This window comes from Magallana gigas, chromosome 10 (genome assembly GCF_963853765.1).
Source record: "Magallana gigas chromosome 10, xbMagGiga1.1, whole genome shotgun sequence".
NCBI lineage: Eukaryota > Metazoa > Mollusca > Bivalvia > Ostreida > Ostreidae > Magallana > Magallana gigas.
This window is the reverse complement of record NC_088862.1, coordinates 4679029-4703841: the sequence shown is the minus strand read 5'-3', so window position 1 is coordinate 4703841 and position 24813 is coordinate 4679029. Positions and strand designations below refer to the sequence as shown.

Below are 24813 nucleotides of genomic sequence, written 5' to 3'. Positions count from 1 at the left end.
AACTTATCCTGTTCCTTGAAGTTGTTAAAATGTTGAAAGTCACAATAAAATACGTGTACTTATTAACTCAAACAAAATCAACCACTGCTGAATTATTTCTATTATTTTAGAAGCCGATTTTAAAGCAAAAGCCACCCATAACAACACATACGTGACAGTCACGTGTGAAAACAGATCGTTTAATCAATCAAGTGGTATGCAAATCTTACAGGGAGACAACATCGTATCGCAGTGCCAATGGAACAAAACAAAACTAAACTGCATTTCAGCCAAAGGTCTCTTTTTTATCGATGATTTTTATAAGGGTTCTCTGAGCTATTTCTTTCGTTGCCCTTTTCTTCCTTATTACAAGCTATCTCTTTCTTTCTATCTCTCTTTTTCTTTGTCTCGTCAACCTCTCTTCCAAAATTAAACCCAAGTAGGATTTAACATTGGATTATTTCAGAGTTGGCCAACGGAATTCAAATGACCACAGAACACGACCCAAAGATCAAGTACAGCTGTGGAATGGATGGTCAATTTGTCCAACTTAATTATACTGAAGAATCCACTGTATTACCAGAATCTCTCTCGTATTCTTCTAGACTTTCTGAACCACAACAAATATTGATGTTTACATGTATTCTTCTGATTTGCGCACTCCATTACTAAAGAAGACTCAAAGAATGCCAGGACAAGTCAACCGTGGGGCTTAATTGGATTTGATCAACCTGACCGTTTTTGATAACCTCATAACACTCAAAGAATGAAACCCTTTTTCTCAAATATTATGGATGACGTTAGTGTTGATGATTCTGGTCGTTTACAACTTTTGTCCATTGAACTACAACATTGTCTTGTATGTGGTTTACTGACCGCTAGTTCTTACATATAAAAATATTCGTATGTATGGCTTTTGATTGCTGTTTGTTATAACTGTTAACTATACTGTAGAAGAACATATTTTCGTTGGGTCAAATTTTTGTTGTGTTTAAACCAAGTAAAATTTCATTGGTATTTAATTTCGTCATATCGTAATCTCTTTGTATTCATTAATACTTGGGTTAAAAATTCACCATAGGTTTAATTTCGTTGATATATACTCCCAATGAAAATAACGAAATCTAATCCTGAACGAATATGTCTGCTTCTATAGCTTATAGCGAGCGCAGCTCGCCGGCGCGCAGCGCCGGCGCGAAGCGAGCTCTACCGGCAAGGCGTGTGTGAATAGAAAATTCGGACTAGTTGCACATTCATTCAACGGATTTTTTTGGCGTCAGTAAATCGGACCAGTAATGCATCGTTTTAATCGTCCCAGTAGTTCCCTGTAATCATGGCAATTTTTATCACTTCACACTCTCACGAGAATCAGCAAGACAAAACAATAACGATGTAAGCGACATACAGTCAATGTTACCTCTAAAGTTCACCTCAGTACACTTTCAATCAAAAATAATCGTGTGACGTCACAAACGTTTACACATTGATCCGATATATTTTTTCGGAGTCAGTAAATTTTGACCCACAATTCATAGTACCAATGGTTTCCAACCTCACGTTCCAACATCACGTTCTGCCGAGAATCAAAGTAAAACCTTTGAAAAGCTTATAAGATGTGTAATTTTAAGAACATCATGCTTTTTAAGTAAATAAAACAGTATACTTTGCATACTTTTATTTCTCATGGGAGTTTTAAAGAGTAAGACGACACTTAACCAACGTCAGCTTTGACGTCACAATAAGCACTGATAAGGGGAAATTACTCTAATTGAAGTTATTGTAAATCTGCTGAAATGACCAAAATCCTCTTAAAATCTTGCAAAGGCTAAGATAAAGAACAGCTGACGAATAAGGACATTTCTTCAGATACAGGAAACAGTTGTAAATTGCACTAATTTGGATGAATGCTCACAAATATTTTATTCACTATAATTACGGTAATTTCCTGAAACGTAACGTTATACGTAGCAGCGCCTTTTTTTAAAGGGGGTGGGTGGGTGGATGGCAGCCTCATCCAAAAAATCTTTGCAAGCAAAAAGAAAAATAAATCATGAAAATTCTAATCCTTCAGCTCTTTAGCAGATCAATGGTTTCTTTATTTTCACTTCCATTTATTACATGCGGGGGGGGGGGGGGAGGGGGGAGAGAACACCATGTTCTTTTAACATGATAAGCAAATATTTTTAAGCGTAAATTAAAAATAAAATTAAACATTAATTATTTTTTTTTTAAGTGGAGGGGCAAATCCATGGTAAGTCGATTTTCTATGTATAAATTGACAAAAATGAAAAAAACTTTAGCATGGGGGGAGCTCTATGATGAGTCAAGTTTTATATGTAAGTTTAAGAAAAAATGTCTACTGCAAAAAAAAGGGGGAAATCAATCAATCAATCATAATCACAATCACTTTAAAAGAGGAGATGCAGTGCAATGAATATTTATATATTAAAATCTTTATTATTTAACAACATTGTATCTGAGATAAAACTATTGTTCTACATATAAATGAATAAATTATAACAAATCTTATAAACTATGAATAATGAAAATTTACTGAAAAATATGTATGTTTTATTTTTTGGCATTGAAATTTCACGTTGTTAATTTTATTTTATTAATTTATTATAATTCATTGTTTGATCACATGCTGTGCTCGCCCCAACGGTCGCACCGTAAAACATATTATTTTTTCTGCCTGTTTAGTTGATTTCTGTTTCACCATACTTTAAGTTAAAATGAGTCACATGTCTATAGTTAAGATTTCTTTGGTTTGTAATTGCCGTTTACCTTTGTTTATAACTTAAATAGTTATTATGCTTATGGCTTGTAGATCACTGTTTGCTATTGTAAATGAATCTTATCATTCATGTCTATGGTTTTTGTTGCTAAAATAAAAGCTATCTCTCTAGTTGTCTATTGTTATCAACTAGTGTTTAAAGGTTGTAGGAGCAATAAGTGGTTGTGAATAGTAAAATCTCGTTCGATAGTATGTGAATTCTTGTAAAGAGTGATAAATATTCAAATAAATCTTTCATATCAAATCTAATAAAATACATGTATCATAATACGTTTGATGTGCTTTAAACATTATGATAATCAACTTCGTGATATTGTGATTTCTTTGTCAATGTTAGAGATCTTATTAATTAATTAACTAATGGTTATTATTATCATGGATTGATTAAATATCAGCATATACCAACTTTAATTCATTTACTAAAAGAGTTGACGTTTATAATTACTCGTTTAAAAATTGTGTCTACATACAGTATCTTTGTTTTATTACAGTAATATACGACATGTTATTCAATAAATCATTATTCTTTTAATTTTTGATTGCAGATTATTTTTTATTTTATATATATCAAATACATACATTACATAAATATCAATTTCATATTTCAGAATAAGTAAATTGAACACAATAACCATTTTGATTAACGTTATGTATGAACAAATATAAATTATTCAAAATTGAGCCGATCCCGATCAACATCAAACTGATCCTGATCTTAATTACAAAAATTAGAAAAGGCAAATTTTGTTAACATGATGTTTTTTTTCTTGAAATTTATAGTTAGACATCTTATGTAATTAGAATGTTATTATAAGTCTTAACTAGTTAATTATAAGTATAGGTTTATAATCCAAATCCATTCACCGGCTTTGAATTTTTTTAAATGAGGATTTCAATTTTATAGAAACCTCTTGGAATAATTGGCTTAAGATTGACCGTTTGTTTGAGACTGTCAGCCATATTTCTCTTTCACCACTGCTGCCCCTACAACCCCCTATACAAGACACAGACCTCTAAACAGTTTTTTTTTAAAAGTATTTTGCTGTGGAGGTCTCACCTGTGTGGACGTACATTTTACCTCGCCGTGTTACTCGGTCAGGATGGAATTATCAAATTTAACTACCTCTTTCACGCCAGGAGAATGCGAACATCAAATAGATTGGTAAATGCTGAACACCGCTCATAAATAGGCATACCTGGTATATAAAACCTTCGATTTTGTTACACCCGACTACACCTACTGCACCCTACCTGAAACTCGTGGCCGACGTGTATTTGTTCGAAAAGCAAACATCACTTTCAATGTTTTTGTTATAATATTTCGCAAAAGTCTGAACAAATGTATAACCAACACTGTCCATGATCGTAGTAATCGAAACACCTGATGAATGCGCCGCACTCGAAGATGCCACCCGAGTGCTGTGCGCCTTATAGGTATAAGTATCTATCTTGGCGTTCTGTAAACACAACTTCAGCTACCTAGCTAAAGTATCAGTAGATGCCGCTTTATACGGCTTTTTGAGTTGAAATTAACAATTGAGAAACTTTATTTTTAAACACTTTTGTTCTATCTAAGTAATCTAAAATACATGTCCAAGGATTATCTACATAATGCTTAAATTGAAGAGGTTACAAATGAAAGCCTGGGGCTTGGGGTAAAATGCTGACGATGGACCCACAACTTTCGAGGGTCCAGAGTTGAGGGGATGGAGCTTGATGTGTCAGTCTTGATTAAGAGTCCGTTTGAGCTGTCATTCCAATTTTATCATGCACCTATTAGCTAAAACATATGGGTTGTTTATTATAAATTTTAAACAAGGGTCGGGGTGGGTCCTAACATTTAATGATTTTAGCAACTTCGAAAACCTGGTCTGCTCTGTTTCATTAATTCCTTAACATCAAAAATTATTACAGAAGAATTTTCATTGACAGTCATAAACTCAATGTTTAACGCTTTCAATGTCTGCAGTCTTTGTCCTGAAACTTAGGCCAATGGCCAATTTCATTGAGAAATTTAATAATGACATGTGTCGGTTTTTGCCTAAACTAACTAAAAACTCTAACACTCGTCTAACATCCCATGTACTGGAATAACGTGGGAAACTGGGATTTATGTTAAACACTCCTCTCATAAATATTTTGACTAACGAGTGTTCCCCTCAATTCGAGTCATCATATAAACAGACAATGGAAGATAAATCACCCCTTGCTCTATTTAACGCACTGTAACTAAGTCCTGTAAATGCACATCGTTAATGTACACTACATAGATAAATCCCTTTGATCTTAACGAAGCAAATACTGGCTTCAACTATTTTTTAAAAACTCTTGGTGCCGAACTTAGTCCCATTGCCAGACATGTGTATTCCATAACATTGCCCTTCCAAATAAATCTTTAAAAAAAATTCTGAATTCGTGGTGAACATTAACTGTGTAGTATGCATCTTTGAAATGGATCTTAGACATGTAACAATTCTGAGTCATTATATTTCAAAAACAGATTTTTCCATTTTGAAATATTTGTACACAACAAATTCATTGAGATCTTTAAGATTTAAAATAAGTCTAAAGTAAAGGATCCGTCGGATCTTGGTACCGTGAAAACCGTAGATATAAATTCACCATCACAATGGTTAGTTTTCCGAATTATGCCCTTCTTCTCGAAGGAAGGAATGAGATCGTCAATTATTTCTGAATCACGCTTACAAGAAACTGTGTGTCTAGCCCTTGTCTGATATAGAATTTCACTAAATTCAATTTTATATCCTCTAACAATATCAAGAATATAAGTATCTGATGTCAATTCTTGCCAGTATTTTATATACTTTGATATACGACCAGCAATATGTGCACTGACCTGCGAGTCTAGAACTTCTTTGCTTTAAAAGGGATCCGCACACTGGTGCCTTTGTTCCATACGTGATTAATGATAAATGCATTAAGTAGTACCTAATTTACGATGCTTTTGTGAAACAGCTCCCAGATAATTGTACTCTACGTCTATATGTATAAATGATGTATGCATAAAACGAGGAAGTCTAATGGGAATGCCCCCACTTCCAGATTGTTTTTCAAAACAGTCTTTTATCTGACATTCTTATTTGGGACAGTAATAAAAATTATATTGAAAATGGACCTATAGAACCAACTTTAGAGAGAGATAGACACTAAATATCCATTCACTGGTTTGAAATGAATACAAAAAAGGTTCGATTTTTTCAGTCAGCTGCACGATTAAAGCCACCTACATATATATTATCCATTTCAGTTTAGCTTTTCCATCCCTGCCCTCTCCTCTAAATATCAAACAATGCAGTTTGTTTTTTATTCCGAATTTAAAGAATAAGACAAGGAAAAACTCGGACATAGTATAGACAAAAATGAACCCCCAAAAATGATTCAACATATTACGCATTATATCATAATAATGTGTAAAGTGGTAATTCCCGCGCTTGCACGGGCTATCATCTAGTGTATTTTTATTTAGATTAATATGGACAGTTGTCACATACTACCTAAAATCAAAGGTATGTAACGCGATTTTTCACAAATCTGCTGTCGCACCGATATTTGCTTTGACCTGGCGATTAAATCAATAACAATCAAGAGAACTAGCGTCAAACAACTTAACTCTGTCCTAAACTTTGCATAATTTAACCCCTAAAGCTCTACATCGATGAATTATTCAGATTTCTGTCAACATTCGATCTACCGAGAAACCATGTAGTGACGTCACATTTACCCCGAAACTGCGCGGAATATAAACATTTGAAGGATAGTAATTACCTCCCTTTTATATCATTTATATCATATAAAATAAAAAAAAAAAACAAAGCCAACATTGTCCTTGATTATGTTAAATCATCTTTTGATTTTTAAGGACGTTTTTAATGCTTCAATAATTTTTTAAAACCTTTTAAATTTAATAATATTTATTTACAATCCGCGCAGTCTCGGATTTATAAATGCATGTTGAGAACTTGATGCTAACACATGAAAACACATTTGGGAGAAAGCTCATAATAATGATGTACTCGCGAGTTAAAAATTAGAGTTGATTTGAGAACAAACGGGGCGATGTTTACGTACATGTAACAGTTAAAAAGAACCCCCCAAAAAACAAAAACAAAAAAGCAAGGACGGGGGCATTCGGATAAAAGTCACACTGAGATTTTACTTCGCTCATCGAATTGCATTATTCAATTAATTGTGAAGAAATTTGTCAGAAACTGTTTATTGAACAAATATATTTTACATTACCGTTCATATTGTACCATACATGTATGTGGAATATATCGCATTAGTTTTGCCGATTGTTTTTCCTAAAAAAAAATTTAAGCTAGCGCTTGCTGCAAAATAGAGATACTCGGGTTGACACGCCGTGAAATCCACAAGACGTTTTACAGCATATATATGTCTTTGATCCCTTAATTTCTTACAACAAAATCTTTGAGACATCGTCACCAGCTCCGTAATATTACGAAGTGTCACTGGTTTGTTTATAAACATGTAAAACTGTGTAAAATGGCGACTCGATTTGCACTTGAATTTTACAATCCGAGGTCGAATAGCGTTTTTTGAAAGAAAGTCAGTGTAAAGCATCAACATTAGTAGTAATTATTGTCTGATGAATATTGAGATGGATCTGATAAAATTAATCGATAAACTATTAAGTGTCGTAAGTTATTATCGACTTAAACTAAGTCGATAAACTAGGTTTATCAGCTGTTAACTATAGTTTACGGATCCTAAACTATAGTTAACGATTCGTTAACTATAGTTTACATCTGTGAAACTATATTTCACGAATGTAAACTATAGTTTACGAATAATAATCATAGTTTATCTATCTGTAAAAAAACGTTAACAATAGATTTTGCTGATAAATATAGATTCACATTTTTAAATTATAATTTACAATCGTAAACTATTGTTAAGAGTTGGTAATTATAGTTTCGCAAATCGTGAAACTATATTTAACAGACAAATTCACAAAAATTAGCTAAACACAGTTTCACAGTCGATAAACTAGGTATATCGACTGTTAACTATAGTTTACGGATCGAAACTATAGTTAACGACGTTAATCTATATTTCACATCTGTAAACTATAGTTACCGCGATAATCTATGTTTCACATCTGTAAACTAAAGTTAACACTGAAAACAATCATTTGCAATTATTAAACATAGTTTATCTGATAAATATTGTTTCACCATTGTACAACTTTGATTAACAACTCTAAACTATAGTTCACGAATGCAAATTGTACATAGTTTATCTGATAAATATAGTTTCACAATCGTGAAACTATATTTATCAACTCTAAACTATAGTTTACAAATGTGAATCTATATTTATCAGCAAAATCTATTGGTCACGTGTATTTCCAGACAGAAAAACTAGATTTGCATTCGTCAACTGTAGTTTACAGACGTGAAATATAGATTAACGTCGATAACTATAGTTTAGGATCTTTAAACTATAGTTAACAGCCGATAAACCTAGTTTATCGACTGTGAAACTATGTTTTGCTAATTTATGTGAATTTGGCGTGCTTTAAATTTGTAAACCGTAGTTTACTGATCATAAAACCCTATTTATCAGATAAACTATGATTAACAACCGCAAATGATTGTTTTCAGTGCTAACTATAGTTTACAGATGTGAAACATAGATTATCGCGTTAACTTTGGTTTACAGATGTGAAATATAGATTAACGTCGGTAACTATAGTTTACGATCCGTTAACTATAGTTAACAGTCGATAAACCTAGTTTAGCTCATTTTTGTGAATTTGGTGTGCCATAGCTGGTAGTTGGTGCATAAATTATCAGTACCGCGTAAGCAGACATGGCAACGGCTCATTGAAAATAAAACGCAATTGTATACATTATTTAAATGTATGTACAAAATAATTAGCAGCTATACCGCTTAAAATATCTGATAAAATCTTAATTAGTTCTCATACTGAAATCGACACTGGTAAAACATTGCCTGTAACACCGCATACCTAACAGAGTTACCATTCCTTATCCGCTAGGGTCCTCGTGAGAAATACTTTTCTGGCCAGGACGATAGCAATCGACCGTGGCTATTTATAGCCCCCGTCCAAATATTTATTATTTTTTCCGTTCAAACATGAATACCTGAACATACATGTTTGTACATGTAGTGGTAATGATCTATTTTGGGAGAGCTTTGAAATAAACAAGGTTAGAATCAAGGACTGCATTGTACGCTCTTCTGACAGTGCTCAGCACGTGTCTCTACCACTTATATCTTCAGTGAGTTGTCAATTTCTTACTCAACACGACTCTTTTCAACGGATGTGAAACGGAAGTAAATCTACGTTACGATCAAGATTTAGTACATGAAAGGAGCCTGCGTAATTGTAAATTCTGAGAAACACATTATTTCAACGATGTTTGAAAACAATAGCTTGGTTTTAATAGATGTACCGGGGCTTGATTTTAACCTATGAATAGTGGGTTTTTCATCGAAATATAGAAATAAACAGCTACAAATCTTCGAAGTATTTTCCGCTCTTGTTGAATGAATTATATTCCAAAACTTCCATATAGAACATACAGAATGTTCTCGACCTCTGATTTAAAGTAATGATAAATTAATTATTTAAGTATCGGTGTTAAATTTTATAGGATTTTGAATAGAATGTCAACAAGAGGCCCATGGGCCACATCGCTCACCTGAGGAACAATAGGTATGATAAAATCAGCTCAATGGAGTCATAATACAAACTATCTGGACAATATACAATAATTCATGTAAATCCTGTATAAATAAAATCCATTTTCCCCTGGATATTCTAATGTTTATAATCATTAGTCCCTTTTCTAACAGGATGATTTTATAGTCATATCATGTGTTGAGTATTGCAGTTCTCAAAAAGATCCCTAACAATAGTTTATATATGGGATATAAACGTACAGTAAACTCTCAACCTTCTCGTGAGGCCAAAGAATTGTCCTGAGGCCAAAGTCTTAACAATTATAAAGAATCATCTGGCTGATTAGTTTCTGAGAAGATTTTTAAAGATTTACCCTATAAATTCCTTTGTTAAACTTTGACCCCCCCCCCCCCCATTGTGGCCCCACCCTACCCCTGGGGATCATTATTTTCACAACTTTGAATCTACACTACCTGAGGATGCTTTCACACAAGTTCCAGCTTTCCTGGCTGATTAGTTTCTAAGAAGAAGATTTTTAAAGATGACTCTGTTTATTCCTATGTAAAACATCGACCTCCCATCGTGGCCCAAACCTACCCCCAGGGGTCATGCTTTTCACAAATTTGAATCTACACTAACTGAGGATGCTTCCACACAAGTTTTAGCTTTCCTGGCTAATTAGTTTCTGAGAAGAAGATTTTTAAAGATTTACTGTATATAATCATATGTTTAACTTCAATCTCCCATTGTGGCCCCACCCTACCCCCAGGGGTCATGATTTTCACAACTTTGAATCTTCACTACCTGAGGATGCATCCACACAAGTGTCAGCTTTCCTGGCTGATTAGTTTCTGAGAAGAAGATTTTTAAAGATTAACTGTGTATATTCCTATGTAAAACGTCGATCTCCCATTGTGGCCCAAACCTACCCCCGGGGGTCATGATTTTCACAAATTTGAATCTTCACTACATAAGGATGCATCCACACAAGTGTCAGCTTTCCTGGCCAATTAGTTTCTGAGAAGAAGATTTTTAAAGATTTACTTTTTATATTCATATGTTAAACTTCGACCCTCCATTGTGGCCCCACCCTATCCCCAGGGGTCATGATTTTCACATCTTTGAATCTACACTACCTGAGGATGCTTCCACACAAGTTTCAGCTTTCCTGGCCGATTAGTTTCTGAGAAGAGGATTTCTAAAGATTTACTCTATATATTAATTTGTTAAACTTCGACCCCCCATTGTGGCCCCATTCTCAGGTGAGCTAAAAAGGTTAAGTTTACAATTCAATAAGTTGGTTTCTGGAAGAACAGATTTTGAAAATTTTCGTAATAAATATTGACAATTATTTTACTTTTTAAAGCGCTAAGCATAGCTCAGCCCTTTATTGTCGTTAGACTTCAACTTCCGGTGCATCGAATAACCGCCCCCTCTAAGCAAAAGTATACATCATTTAAACTGGTTAGGGAACCAGTTTCAGAGGTTTATGCACATAACTGCACGGGCTATTGTGAATCTAATTTACGGGTTATTGTGAAATTAATGTACGGGGCTTACATACATCATTGCAGGGACTGTCATGCAGTGATGAGGAAATATAGTGCGTATACAGAAGCTGAAATGCTATATACATATATCTGTTATATACATACAGAAGCTGGGTTAGCGCTTTTCAGTACTATCAGTACTTTGATTTAATCTTTAGCTTTTAAGATCTGTGTACAAACATAGAATTGCTAGCAATTCTCTGTATCTTGCTTATAATTCGAAGCAAACACTCAAAAATGGTTAGTAAATAGAAATTGTTAACAATTAAACACAAGAAACATGCACTACATGTATAACAAATAAAGAACACAATTTATTTTTTCGAAATGAATCATATATATACATGTATATACCTACATATTTCCGTAGGCGATATCAAACTCTATTTAAACTGAATAAACTAGAGAAAATGCCGAGCATCTTAACAAAAACCTATTGCATTAATCTACCATTACGCAAAAAATAATGCCGAATTACCGATAGAATGAATTGTATTTCAGTACTCCTACATCAGATTTTGCTTAATTTGCGCAGGTAAACAGTTAACGTAACTGTTTGATTTACCGAAGTCTCTGTTTGATTTGATACGTAAAAATCACGAAATACAGACGACAGTTTCCAGGTTACAAAGCATAAATAATGAAAACGAAACGAAAATCAGAACAAGCTAACATCAACGTCATGTGTGAAAACTGTCAACGCATTGAAATATTTAGCCTCAATTTACTTCACAAAATCGGCACCAATATATTTTTCATGTTTCAAAAATTTCCCTTCATACGCGAACTGTTGCACAACAAGCAAATTCATCATAGTCAGATCGACCCTTTTTCGTATAATGTCATGGCTGCTTTAAACAAAGAACCTCGTTTTAGAAGTATGGAATACGAGTCTTGGTAAAATGGGTAAGCAAAACCGGGCCGTGGCAAAATAAAAGCCGGGGCAGATCGGCAATCGTCAATTCCAAATACGCATTATTTTGCAGCAATATTTACAGCAAATACAAATATACTGGTCCATCAAATATCCTGAAATTTTAATGAGATTGGCAGATTAATAACTGCTTATCTTTTGTTTTGCCCAGGCCAAGTCTTGTCTACCCATTTTACCGGATGCCGAACCCGAGGCTATTAAACTGATTGAAACACGCCTTTCCTTTATTATTATTTTCGTAATAACTCAGATTTGAAACAGTATTAGACCTTAATTTTTGCAATTTATATTTTCCTTCCCATAAGGATAATTTATGCTAAACTACGTTGAATTGGAATCAGTAGTTCTTGAGAAGAAGATTTTTAAAAATGCACCCCCCTTTTTCTACAGTTTCAAGGTTTTCTCCGCTTTGAATACAGATCGGACTTTTATTTCTGCAATTTATATTCGCCCTCCCATAAGGATGCTTTGTGCCAAATTTGGTTGAAATTGGATAAGCGGTTTTAGAGAAGAAGTTCAAAATGTAAAAAGTTTACAGACGGACAGACAGACGGACAGACGGACAGACGGACGGACGGACAGACGGACGACGGACAAAAAGTGATCAGAATAGCTCACTTGAGCTTTCAGCTCAGGTGAGCTAAAAACAGGTTATGATTATTACATGATTTTCTCATAGTAACAAAGTACTAAAAAAAGATAAATCAAAATACTAAGACGTCATGATAGATTCATCAACAAGGGTCATAATAATTTCTTCAACAAGAGTTATGATAGATTCATCAACAAGAGTCATGATAGATTCATCAACAAGAGTCATGATAGATTCATCAACAAGAGTCTTGATAAATTTATCAACAAGAGTCATAGTAGATTTATCAACAAGAGTCATGATCGATTCATCAACAAGAGCGCATTTGGAATTCTTGACTTGACCTTAATTTGAACTTAATCAAAGGGAACAAACAAGATGTACAAATATAATGCACTGTATTATAATTGAAATGCACACAAATTGTAATAATGGTACATTCACAAATTCATGTTCTGTTTAACAACAAAAAAAATGATTAAAAGAATGAGCGTGCACAAGATTTTAAGTTTAATTTGCAGGAATCATCAGCACGAATGATTTGAGCTTTAAATGTCTATAACCTTGAAATGCTACAGGTTCGAACAAAAATTGATTACTTAAAAAGTGCAAGTAAATTTTATGCTGAGAGTTTAAGTTCATGCCGACCATTAAAAAGGCCTGAAAACTTACTAAAAAGGGCAGTGGCGGGTAAACCGATCAATAGTTATACTTGAAATGTTAAATCTTAATGCATATATATTTTATTACAGTTATATTAGTTATATTATGTATCGAAGTAAACAAGCAATAAGAATACAAAATATTGGACATATGGCAGAAATCAATAACGACCAATTAAAATATATTCTATAGTTCAACACGATGGTATATTTCCATACATTAAAGAACGTAAAAGTTTTCAATAAAATAATAAGAAAACATTAGCAAAAGTTGAGCCCGAAACACTACATATATATATTTGCTTATTGAAGACAAAACCAGTGAAAAATTTGAGACTTAACAATATGTGTTAGAAAGTAGTTTTAAAACAGCTGTAAATAAGTAGGATTTTGCATCGATTGCGTCGTTTTGCTATCGTTAGACCGATATTATGATATGACCTTCTGCATTTAAAACATTTTTCTACCCATTCGAGATCCAATAAAAACCATATAACGGTTATAATTCGATAAATGTGCAAAATTAATCGTTGAAATTTTGACTGTAACCTGTGGGCCCAGATTCTTGCGGAATCAACGTCTTTAGCGCCCACTTTCTCTTTTTCCATTACCGTTATTGCATTGAGTTCATCCTTCATTTTACAATGATAAAAAGAGTACATGAACAGAAAATCACCTTCTTTAATAGGGACATTTTAAATCTAAAATTAAAAATAAAAAGCAAGAAAATTGGTTTAGTGATTTTTTTTTTCAATCCGCCCATCCTGGAAGTAGGCTCTCAATCTGAGGAACCCAGCGAAGAATCATTGAGAAAACATTGGAAAACCAATTGAGGAACACATCCTTTTTGCAGCGCCTAACCACTCGGCAAAGCAAAAGATCTGCCGATTTAATAATTACTGATTTTCACTGACATAAAAGCGGTCTTGAAAAGTAAGATGAAAGTTTTTTGTTGCTTATTTTTACGAAATTGATAATTTTAATGCGGTTGTGTTTTGTAATATGTATAGTTTCTGTTCCATGTTTAAAGACCGTAGGTAATTATCCCCCTTTCTGGCAATACAATCTTTCAAGGTATAAATTCTTTCAATAATGCTTCATCATATTAGCTTTGATAGGGTATGATACTGGTGATTTAATATTTTCAAAACACAATGGAAAAAATGTCTTAATCTATCTTTGTCCTTGAAATATGAAGAAAACGTAACACGGTGTACGGATCTCACTATTTCATTCATTTTTTAATTTTATAGAAAATTCCTATAGAGGGGAAAATCTGTTAAGAATGGTAAAAAAAAGGGAATTTATGATAGATTTAATAACCAAACCCGACCGTATTTGATCATCCTATAATATTTTAAGAGTAATTCCTTGTTACTTCTATTAATATGTTATCCAATATTCGTACAATTAAATATATATAAAAGATTCATCAATACAATGTATCAGACCATACATTACTTAATCTATTTGAAGTGTAGTCATAGACAAAGACACTATAAAATGTAAATAGTAATTTTAAAAATTCTATTGCAAGTACTCTCAATACTTAAAAAAGGCACTGCTTGCAAACTTAATTAAAATGCCATATCAAATAAACTGTGTGCTGAAAGTGACACATTACTGGTAAGGTCCATCCCTGATGAACTCTTTGACTCCCAAAATTGTTGGCCCCGGGTCACCTTGTTTTCACCCAGTCTTGAATTTGGAATCTCAAATCATCCTCTAGAGACTTGGAAACTGAAACAAATGGATTAGTTAAGAGTTGTATATATAATTCTAGAAAATGAAATAAATCATGCGCATAGTATTACTTTAGCAAGAAGTTTGTTTTGTTTATATTGAGAGGAAAATTGCTGAGAATAGTTTATTACATTTTTTATAAGGGAGACCTATTAAACTGGGGTTTCCAACTCACCGATTCTTAATATCTCTTTATAAATTCATTCATGTGATGATCCTAAAAAGAGCACTCGGTTGCATGGTTTTATTTATAGCTATAGATAAAATTTCTAAAATCTAGAAATAGCCTTCTAACAAAAAGGCTATTTTTAGATAGACAACTGCATCTGTGAATGAATCTTAATCTTTTTGTGTTTCTAATTATTTAAATATTCAAACAACTTGTTACGTTGTGTGAGCAATTATAAGTGTCCCTAACCGTGTTATCATCGCTGGAAAATGAAGTATGTGATGATGGTCGTATTATTTTGGGACATACTAACTATCATTTTGAAAACAAAGATGACCTACAGCATATTCTCGAGTCAAGGGTTTTAATATGTAGTGTTTCTATGGAGGGTAATCGTGTTCAAAAATCCAGACATGTAAACTTGTAAATCCGAATCTGCAATCGTGTTGATGTGTGAGCCTGAGTATGAATATGTGTAATTCTGATCGTGTAACCTATAAAACTCGGGCAATATACACATGTAACATTTTATTCAGTTTCTTTGCATATTTTACAGCTTTACTGTTTTCATAAGTTGATTAAACTTTCAACTCTACACACTTTCAATCCGTAGTTTCTGCATTTGTGTCTTCAGGCTCGGCAATAGCACATCTGACATGGAATGGACGATAAATAAAATTAATAATCAGCTAAACTGTTGCAATAGGCTTTATATAAAATGAACGACACTTCTTCTATCGAAAATACCGGCATTACTTTTAGAAAGGTTTTTGGGGTATGGTTGAAACTGGACCAACAGGAAGAGGTTCATGTATACAAGAATCGTTGCCGATGTGACGATTGCGCTAATTTCTGTAAAACTAGAGCAGAGCTCGTGGCAAAGCCCCGAGTAGGTCTTCCGTTGTTGCTGCGAGTTGAAAATATATGTTACGATTATAATGACTATACTTTCAGTTCTGCTTTTGTTATAAAAATGTGTTGTAATTGAAAGTCTGTATATAAAACGTGTTTCGAAAAAAGAAAGGAAGAAAATATTTTAGGAAAACTATTTGTCGAGCAGAGTTTATGTAATCGTTTCAAACATTGTTTAAACAAGAGGCCCATGGGGCCACATCGCTCACCTGAGCAACAATGGGCGTTCAACAGATATTGTGCCATATGGTCCCTCGGTAAAAAAACAAAAAATAAATATTGTAAAGTATTCGAATTTTACACTTTTTTTTGTATACATGTAATCTTTGACATTGTACCTTCATGAAATACTATTTTTTACCAGAATAAGAAAATTCTACGCAAGATATAAAACTAAACATTTGGTAGAGGTATACTGTTAAGTTGTTAACTTCCAAATCCCTATATTTTCGTTCTGCCCCCCCCCCCCCCACTTTGTAAAGCGATCAAAATATATGAGTGCATATAGGTACATTTTTTTCATCAACTACTCAGTACTTACTAGTTATTGTTTGAAAAAAAAATAATAGTTATTGTTTTTTATTTTAAAAACCCTACATGTATAGATGTGAAGAAGAAAATTGTACCTCAATGTGCTCAATTTCTCAAATTAAAAACATTCAAAAATTTTATTTGTCTTCTCCATTATAATTAAATGACTGTTATTTACTTCGCGTACAAACCAGGATAATTTTCCGCTGTGATATTCTTAGGAATAGCGATAATTACTTTATCCCCGCAACAGAAATGTGTCAGAAATATGGAAACTGTTTTAAAGATGTCGTTTTTATTTACTCGTGTCTGAAAAACTATCAAAATTGATGTAGATTTCACATTATTTATTGTATAAAGAGAGGGACTCTGAGTAGATATATACAGAATACTAGTATCGTTCTTTTATTTTGTTTGTACAAGTATTTAACATACTCTAATTCATAGAGATTTTCTAATGTTCAACCAAAATTTCAGCGTCAATTGTAGAATTATAAGCAAGATACAGAGCTCACAGTTCGCCTAGGTTTGATTCATATTTTGTTCACATGAGTTTATTACATTCAGCTTATGATTTTTAACTTGGTATTTCCTATTCAACATTTAAAATGGAAAAAAAGAATGGCCTAAGATTTTATATTCTTTTATTCACTCAATACCAGTTCACTGGTATTTGAGGTTCAAAATCAGTTTATACAAATGTACACAAACACAGTGAAGGATCACATGTACAGTAGGAGTAATAATGACGAAAAAATGTTAAGTTTACAATACAATAAGATGTTAAAGTTGGTTTCTGAACGAACAGACTTTGAAAATTTTCTCAATAAATATTGACAAATTTTTTACTTTTTTAATCTTTAGTTTTTAAGATCTGTGTACAAACATAGAATTGTGAGCAAATCTCTGTATCTTGCTTATAATTTGAAGCTTAACACTCAAATATGGTTAGTAAATAGAAATTGAAAACAATTAAACACAAGAAACATACACTATAACAAATAAAGAACACAATTTATTTTTTCGAAATGAATCATATAGATACATGTAAATACCTACATATTTCCGTCAGCAATGTCAAACTTTATTTAAATTGAATAAACTCGAGAAAATGCCGAGCATCGCAACAAAACCTATTGCATTAATCTACCATTACGCAAAAGATAATGCCGATCGAATTACCGGTAGAATGAATTGTATTTCATTATTTTTTGATACATCAGATTTTGCTTAATTTGCGCAGGTAAACAGTTAACTGTTTGATTTACCAAAGTCTCTGTTTGATTTGATACGTAAAAATCACGAAATAATACAGACGATTGTTCCCAGGTTACAAGCAGAAATAATGAAAACGAAACGAAAATCGGAACAAGCTAACACCAACGTCATGTGTGAAAACTGTCAACGCATTGAAATATTTAGCCTCAATTTACTTCACAAAATCGGCAACGATATATTTTGCATGTTTCAAAAATTTCCCTTCATACGCGAACAGTTGCACGACAAGCAAATTCATCATAGTCAGATCGACCCTTTTTCTTATAATTTCATGGCTGCTTTAAACAAAGAACCTCGTTTTAGATGTATGGAATACGAGTCTAGGTAAAATGGGTCTGCAAACCCGGGCCATGGCAAAATAAAAGCCAAGGCAGATCGACAATCGTCAATTCCAAATACGCATTATTTTGCAGCAATATTTACAGCGAATACAAATATACTAGTCCATCAAATATCCTGATATTTTAATGAGATTGGCAGATTAATATCTGCCAATCTTTGTTTTGCCCAGACCAAGTCTTGCCTACCCATTTTACCGGATGCCGGATTACCGGATGCCGAACCCGAAGCTATTAAACTGATTGAAACACCCATTTCCTTTATTATTATTTTCGTAATAACTCAAATTTGACACAGAATTAGCACTTAATTTTTGCAATTTATATTTTCCTTCCCATAAGGATAATTTATGCTAAACTACGTTGAATTGGAATCAGTAGTTCTTGAGAAGAAGATTTTTAAAAATGCACCCCCCTTTTTCTACAGTTTCAAGGTTTTCTCCGCTTTGAATACAGATCGGACTTTTACTTTTTGCAATTTATATTCGCCCTCACATAAGGATGCTTTGTGCCAAATTTGGTTGAAATTGGATAAGCGGTTTTAGAGAAGAAGTTCAAAATGTAAAAAGTTTACAGACGGACAGACAGACAGACGGACAGACGGACAGACGGACAGACGGACGACGGACAAAATGTGATCAGAATAGCTCACTTGAGCTTTCAGCTCAGGTGAGCTAAAAATGAGATCATGTTTAATGGCGAGTTAAATTTTCAAAGGGTAGCAAGCATAGTTATAAACATTAAACAGTATGTACTCATGATTCATGTCAGGAATTGTATTTCTTTTTTAAACTGAACTCGCCTAAAAAACACGTAAACTTTTCTCAAAGATAACTTCTATATTAAAATATTTCTAAATTTTAGAAGACTATGTGCAAGTTTAGAATTGCGTGCTGACAAAATTTACAGACCCTAAAACGTACTACTACACCAAAAAAGCGTGCGGCCAACGTGCGAGAAACGTTTCGTGTAAACCTTTTAGAGTTTCATGTAAACCGTTTCGGGCAAAGCGTGCGAATCGTTTCGAGCAAAGCGTGCGAGAACCGTTTGAAACGTTCATCAGATTTCATTCGGAACTCTCTGACAAGTTAATTGTTTCAAAATGGCGTGCGTGTTTTACATTACTTTAACAAAATTGAACGAATTTTTAACAAACAAAAGAAAGGTATATGTATTAAAAGACGACTAGTTACAGAGTACATGTATATTTAACGTTTTCATGCGATGTTTCAGTACTGAAACAATATTAAAATTCGCTATACATAAAAAATATTAAATACAGTTAGCGAAACATGATTTCTATTGGAACAAACCTAAATCAACTTTAACTTGCACGATCATGTTTTGATAAGCATGTATTTTTATTATCTATTTACATCGATAACTCTTACTGAGACCATTCGGCTGTGTACAAGCAGCACACATCACCTCGGACATCGGGCGAGACCTGCACCTGGCTGAACCTGTCAATCAAACTCTGTGTATTTGTTTTCATTGGATGGTCAGGCGTCTCTCTTTTGTCAAAAGCCAATGGAAAATTAATGAATTCAAGGTAATCGGAATCAGAATTTGATAAAGCACACAATTTAAATGATAGAAAATTTATTAATTATTTGAACAAAATTAAATGTAAACATTGAAAGGAAATAAAAAAATTAATTATTATGGGAATCTATACGCATGGTACTCAATTAAAATAGATTATATTATGATTTTATTATTTTATGTAGTAAAATCACCCTTCCAACTGTTACTCAATTACATAACAATTGATGACCTGGGGCTATAAATGTTCTGAGCTGTGTGCGCTGAAGCGGCACAAGATTCTCGATCGCATGCGGCAATTGAATTAACACAGACTGGCCGAATAAACAAAGGGGTGGGAAAGTGAAACAAAATGTTACATATAAGAAGAAACCACCAAAAATGTTTTTCGACAGATCTTGATATCTTTTCTCCAATTAAAAAAAAATCCAGCGCGAGCACCTGTCAGCGGGGCGGGAGGAGTGGGGGGGGGGGGGGGGGGGGGGGGGCAGCAATGAGTTCGCTTCCACAATGAAACTACAGAAGTGATTAATATGTGACCGATAGAATCTAATCTAAAGTTGTTTAAACTCATGTGAATATTTACTAAAATAATCATCGAATGCCTCAATTCAGGGCATTCCTTTATCGTGCTAGCACCTACCGCAAACATGTAACATGGAACTTTGATTATAATTTGATTTGATTTTTAAACTACCTTGTACGCTATCGTATAAATCAATGCTTAATCAACTGTAAAAGTACAATAACTTTATCTTAAACCAATATAATAGTTGAAAACATAATAAAATAAAGTTGTGTCCGTGCAAAATATGAAACATAAACGCGTCATAAGGTACATGTAGAAGACCACGAACCGACCGCGGATCACTTAACCACTCGCGCCGGATCTCCTCAGCCATGTGCGAGGGATGATCATTATTTAAAGGTTTAATATTTGAGGGGGGTGGGGTGGGGGCGTTGATTTAAAACATTAATTGTACAGTTTTTAAAGTAGTTTACATAAACCAACCAACCAACCATTAGTTTATGTCTAACGATTTTTCCGATATGGAGTAATATCGTTCATTAATATTCATTTACACTCAAATATTTAATTAAATATATACAAGTAGGACAAACCTTTATAACATAAAATTAAAACAGTTCTTGTATATACGGCTATATTAACTCAAACACGTTCATATGCATGCAAGTGTAAGTCGCGGTGTGCGAATCTTGTGTATTAAATAACCGCTTACTGCTAGGTAATGCAGCCGTGGCTGATCTCCTCGGCCGTGGGCGAAGGATAGATTACGTAAAGGTACAACGCACGGAAACGCACAGCTCAGAACCAAGGAAGATTTGAAAAGTTTGCAGTATAATGACCTTACTCTATCAAATAGAAGTTCTTTATTTTAAACTAAAAACCCACAATTGATCTATGTCCATTATTGCTTTAGAGAATGACATTGCTTTTATTAATTAAATGAACTACATGTATTTCTCACTTGACATCCAATCGTTTAATCCACAAAAGATTTTGTGTAATCAAAACTAAAACAATTCTTGAGTTCGCGGCTAAATAAATTCATATATGAGAGACGCAACTCTCGTGTATTAGATAACCACTGACCGCTAGGTAGTCCAGCCGCGACCACGTTGACCGACTTTCTCGGCCGCGGGCGAGGGAGAGCTTACGTAATGGTACACACACAGCTCTGATTCAAGGTAGATTTTGAATGCATGATGTTTATATTAAAAAGGTAATGCATATATTTTTTCATTCCATATTTTGTGTTTTACTAGAAAAGAAAAAGAATGTTTTGTTTTCCAATTCCCGTTTTTAAGGATTATGCACTATAAGGACTTAACAACGACTTAAACTCTTAAAAAAAAGCATGTATTCTAAAAAAAAAAATTCTTATGAATTAATGCCTCCTGTATAAACCAGCATACTTTCTGCGGTAACTTCATGCCAGTTGTACGCACAAAGTCTTTCGTTAACTTGTCAAATAAAAACAGGTACATGCTAACATGTAAAGCTTTTTACACTCATACTACACAAACCACTTACAAAATAACATTGAAACGACCTTCATGAGATCCCAACAAACAACTTTTCCAGCGACAGCCATATCAAAATCCTAACCGTTTTTGAGTTATTAAGCAAAATTTTTTAGGGGCCATTGGCCCTTAATTTAAGGGGCCAGCCCCTTTTTATTGGTGTCAAATGAAAGCCCTTGTTATTTTGCACAACTTTTATTCTACATGTCTTTACAAAATTTTTTTCGTTCAAAAGATGTAAAGGAAAACATGTCTAAATTTTTGCACTTTTTTGAATCCTGTTTTTTGACCCCCTACCTTTTCCTAAATAAAAAACGTAATCTAAAAACATAAACAGATGAGCACAACTACAATGTCTCTGTTATTCAAATTCGTTGGATTCCCATTCCCTGCTATCATAGTCTCGGAGCCTTTGTCTGGAAACAAAAGGCCCTAAAAAAAATTAAAAGGGGAATAACTCTTTAACGGAAAGGGAATTCTACATTTTATGAATTGCTTAAGATAGTGTTTTGTAAAGTACATTAGCCCTGAAAATTTGAGCAAAAACCGTTTAGAAATGAGCAAGATATGAAGCCTCGAAGTTCGCGTCTAGGAAACAAAAAAAAAAAGAAAAATAAGAACTAGAGCAAAGCTCGTTGCAAAGCAACGAGTGGGTCTTCCGTTAATGTCGGAATTAAAGCTGGAAGTTCCTGTAAGAAGCAGAGCTCTTAAACCAATAACAATAGTAACTAAAAAAAAAAGATGAAAAATCGAATTATTCCTGGTACGACTTAACAAATCCCGAATGATTTTAAGTACGAATTAACAAATATTTTTTGATTTCAAGAACGACTTAACAAAAAAAATCCGAATGTGTTCACGTACGTCTTCACAATTTTTTGGGTACGAGTTAATTTTACTTTGAACATTACTCTATTTTTAAAACCAAGGACGCGGAAGCAAAATTTCCGGAAAATCAATATTTAAACCGCGATATCACTGTAATGCATCGTCCGATTTTCAAACGGATTACATTTTCGTATTAAGCGTTGCAAACTCTACCATATGCATATAATTTTATGTTTTCTTATCAAGTTTTATGATCAGTACGAATCATTTTCCGTTGAAGTTACTTTCAGTGTGAATTTTGCACTATTTTTCAAACCAAGTGCGCGGCATCAAAATTTCCGGAAAACTCAATTTTTAAACCCAAATTTCTCTGGAATTCATCGTCCGATTTAAAACGGGTTTCAGTTTTTAATTAAGCTTAATAAAAGCTTCTTTGCTGCTTTATGATTAATATCAAATTATTGGTCAGAAAAGAGTTATTATGAAAAGACTTTGTAGCCCTTCTGGCCCCTAATTTGAGGGGTCAACCCCTGTTTTTGATATCAAATAAAAGGTCTAGCTAATTTAAACATATTTTGTTCTACAAGTGTTCATGAATTGTAAACCGTTCTCGAGATATCTGTACAAATGCGTTTTAGGGGCCGAGCATTTAACCCCTTACAGCGGCCACTAACAACAAAATGTTTGGTATCATATTGTTAAGAACATTATTTTGAAGAATTTTTGTTCTACATTGCTTTTAAAAATATTTCTCCTTTTTTAGATATTAATAATCGGAGTTTTGAGTTCTGGCCCCTTGAAACCCCTAATTACGTAATATATGACTTAGGTATGGTACTGTATAGATGAACAGCTGTACAATGAACATTTTTGCTTCTATAATTAATAACAAAATATTGTTCAGTAAAGAGTTATTGTAAGAAGACAATAGAGCCCTCTTGGCCCCTAATTTGAGAGGCCAGCCCCTTTTTTCTTGACATTAAATGAAAGGTGTTGTAAATATAAACATATTTTGTTTTACAAGTGTTCACAAAATGTTTACCGTTCTTGAGATATCTGTACAAATGTGTTTTAGGGGCCGACCCTTTAACTCCTAAATGGGGTCATAAAAAAAACATTTAAGGTAGCATATTGTAAAAAACATTATTTTGAACAACTTTTGTTCTACATTGCTTTTCAAAATATTTCTCCCTTTTCAGATATGAATGATCAAAGTTTTGAACTTCTGGCCCCGTGAAACCCCTTATTATGTAATATATGACTTAAGTATGGTACTGTATAGATAAACAGCCCAACAATGAACATTTTTGCTTCTATAATTGATAACAAAATATTGTTCACTAAAAAGTTATTGCAATTAGACTTTAGAGCCCTCTTGGCCCCTAATTTGAGGGGCCAGCCCCTTTTTCATGATATCAAATAAAAGCCCGTGCAAATTGAAACAGCTTTTGCATTACATGTCTTAACAAAATATTTATACGTCAAAAGATATTACAGAAAATGTGCGAAAATTTGATGAAAAAATTTGGTGCTAATTTTAAGGTTCAGGCGAGCTTCAAGGCCTTGCGCATTTTTCGCAATTGGAAGCATGGAGGGAAATCTACAGACATTCATCTACAATCCCTGCAAATTTCAAGCTTCTATCATGATTAGTTTCAGAGGAGATGCGTGGACAAAATGACCCTTAAAAATTTACAAAATCGTCCATATCTGAAACCGGAAGTGACGTAATCATTTGAAATTTTAATAATCAGTAGCGACATTGATGTTTTATAACTCCTAAAAATTTGGTGTTAATCGGTTGAATAGTTTCTGAGAAATAACGCTCCAAAAAAGTCAGAAAAAGAAAAAAAAGTATAACTAGAGCAAAGCTCGTTGCAAAGCAACGAGTGGGTTTTCCGCTAATGTCGAAAGCAACGCTAGAAGTACGTCTAAGAAGAAGAGTTCTTAATCTAGTAACAAAGAATCCTAAGTACAAAAAGATAAAAAAAAATCGAATGATTCTTGGTACAACTTAACATAACCCAAATGGTTTTAAGTACGACTTAACCAAAAACCCTTAACCATTTCAAGAACGACTTAACAAAAAAACCAATGTGTTTAAGTACGACTTAACAAATTTGACTTCATTTTAGGTACTAGTTTACTTTACCTTGAACTTACATCTTTTTTCTTAACCCAGAATGCAAAATTAAAATTTACGTAAAAAATCAATTTT

The 24813-nt window shown here is 33.4% G+C and overlaps 2 long non-coding RNA genes across 9 annotated transcripts in view; one reads left to right on the top strand and one right to left on the bottom strand.

Annotated features, from left to right (window-relative positions):
* Nucleotides 1-1941, top strand: part of LOC105326409 (uncharacterized) — a 31756-nt gene extending 29815 nt beyond the window's left edge. For all 8 annotated transcript variants that reach the window (XR_010710029.1, XR_010710028.1, XR_010710030.1 and 5 more), the window contains 2 exons: nucleotides 111-275; nucleotides 446-1941. This is a non-coding gene — a long non-coding RNA (uncharacterized lncRNA). The remainder of the gene's footprint in view (nucleotides 1-110; nucleotides 276-445) is intronic.
* Nucleotides 1942-19354: 17413 nt separating this feature from the next.
* Nucleotides 19355-21356, bottom strand: LOC136272468 (uncharacterized). Its single transcript, XR_010710476.1, has 2 exons — nucleotides 21212-21356; nucleotides 19355-19690 (listed from the first exon to the last, which is right to left on the bottom strand). It is a non-coding gene; the product is annotated as an uncharacterized lncRNA (long non-coding RNA).
* Between the last annotated feature and the right edge of the window lie 3457 nt (nucleotides 21357-24813).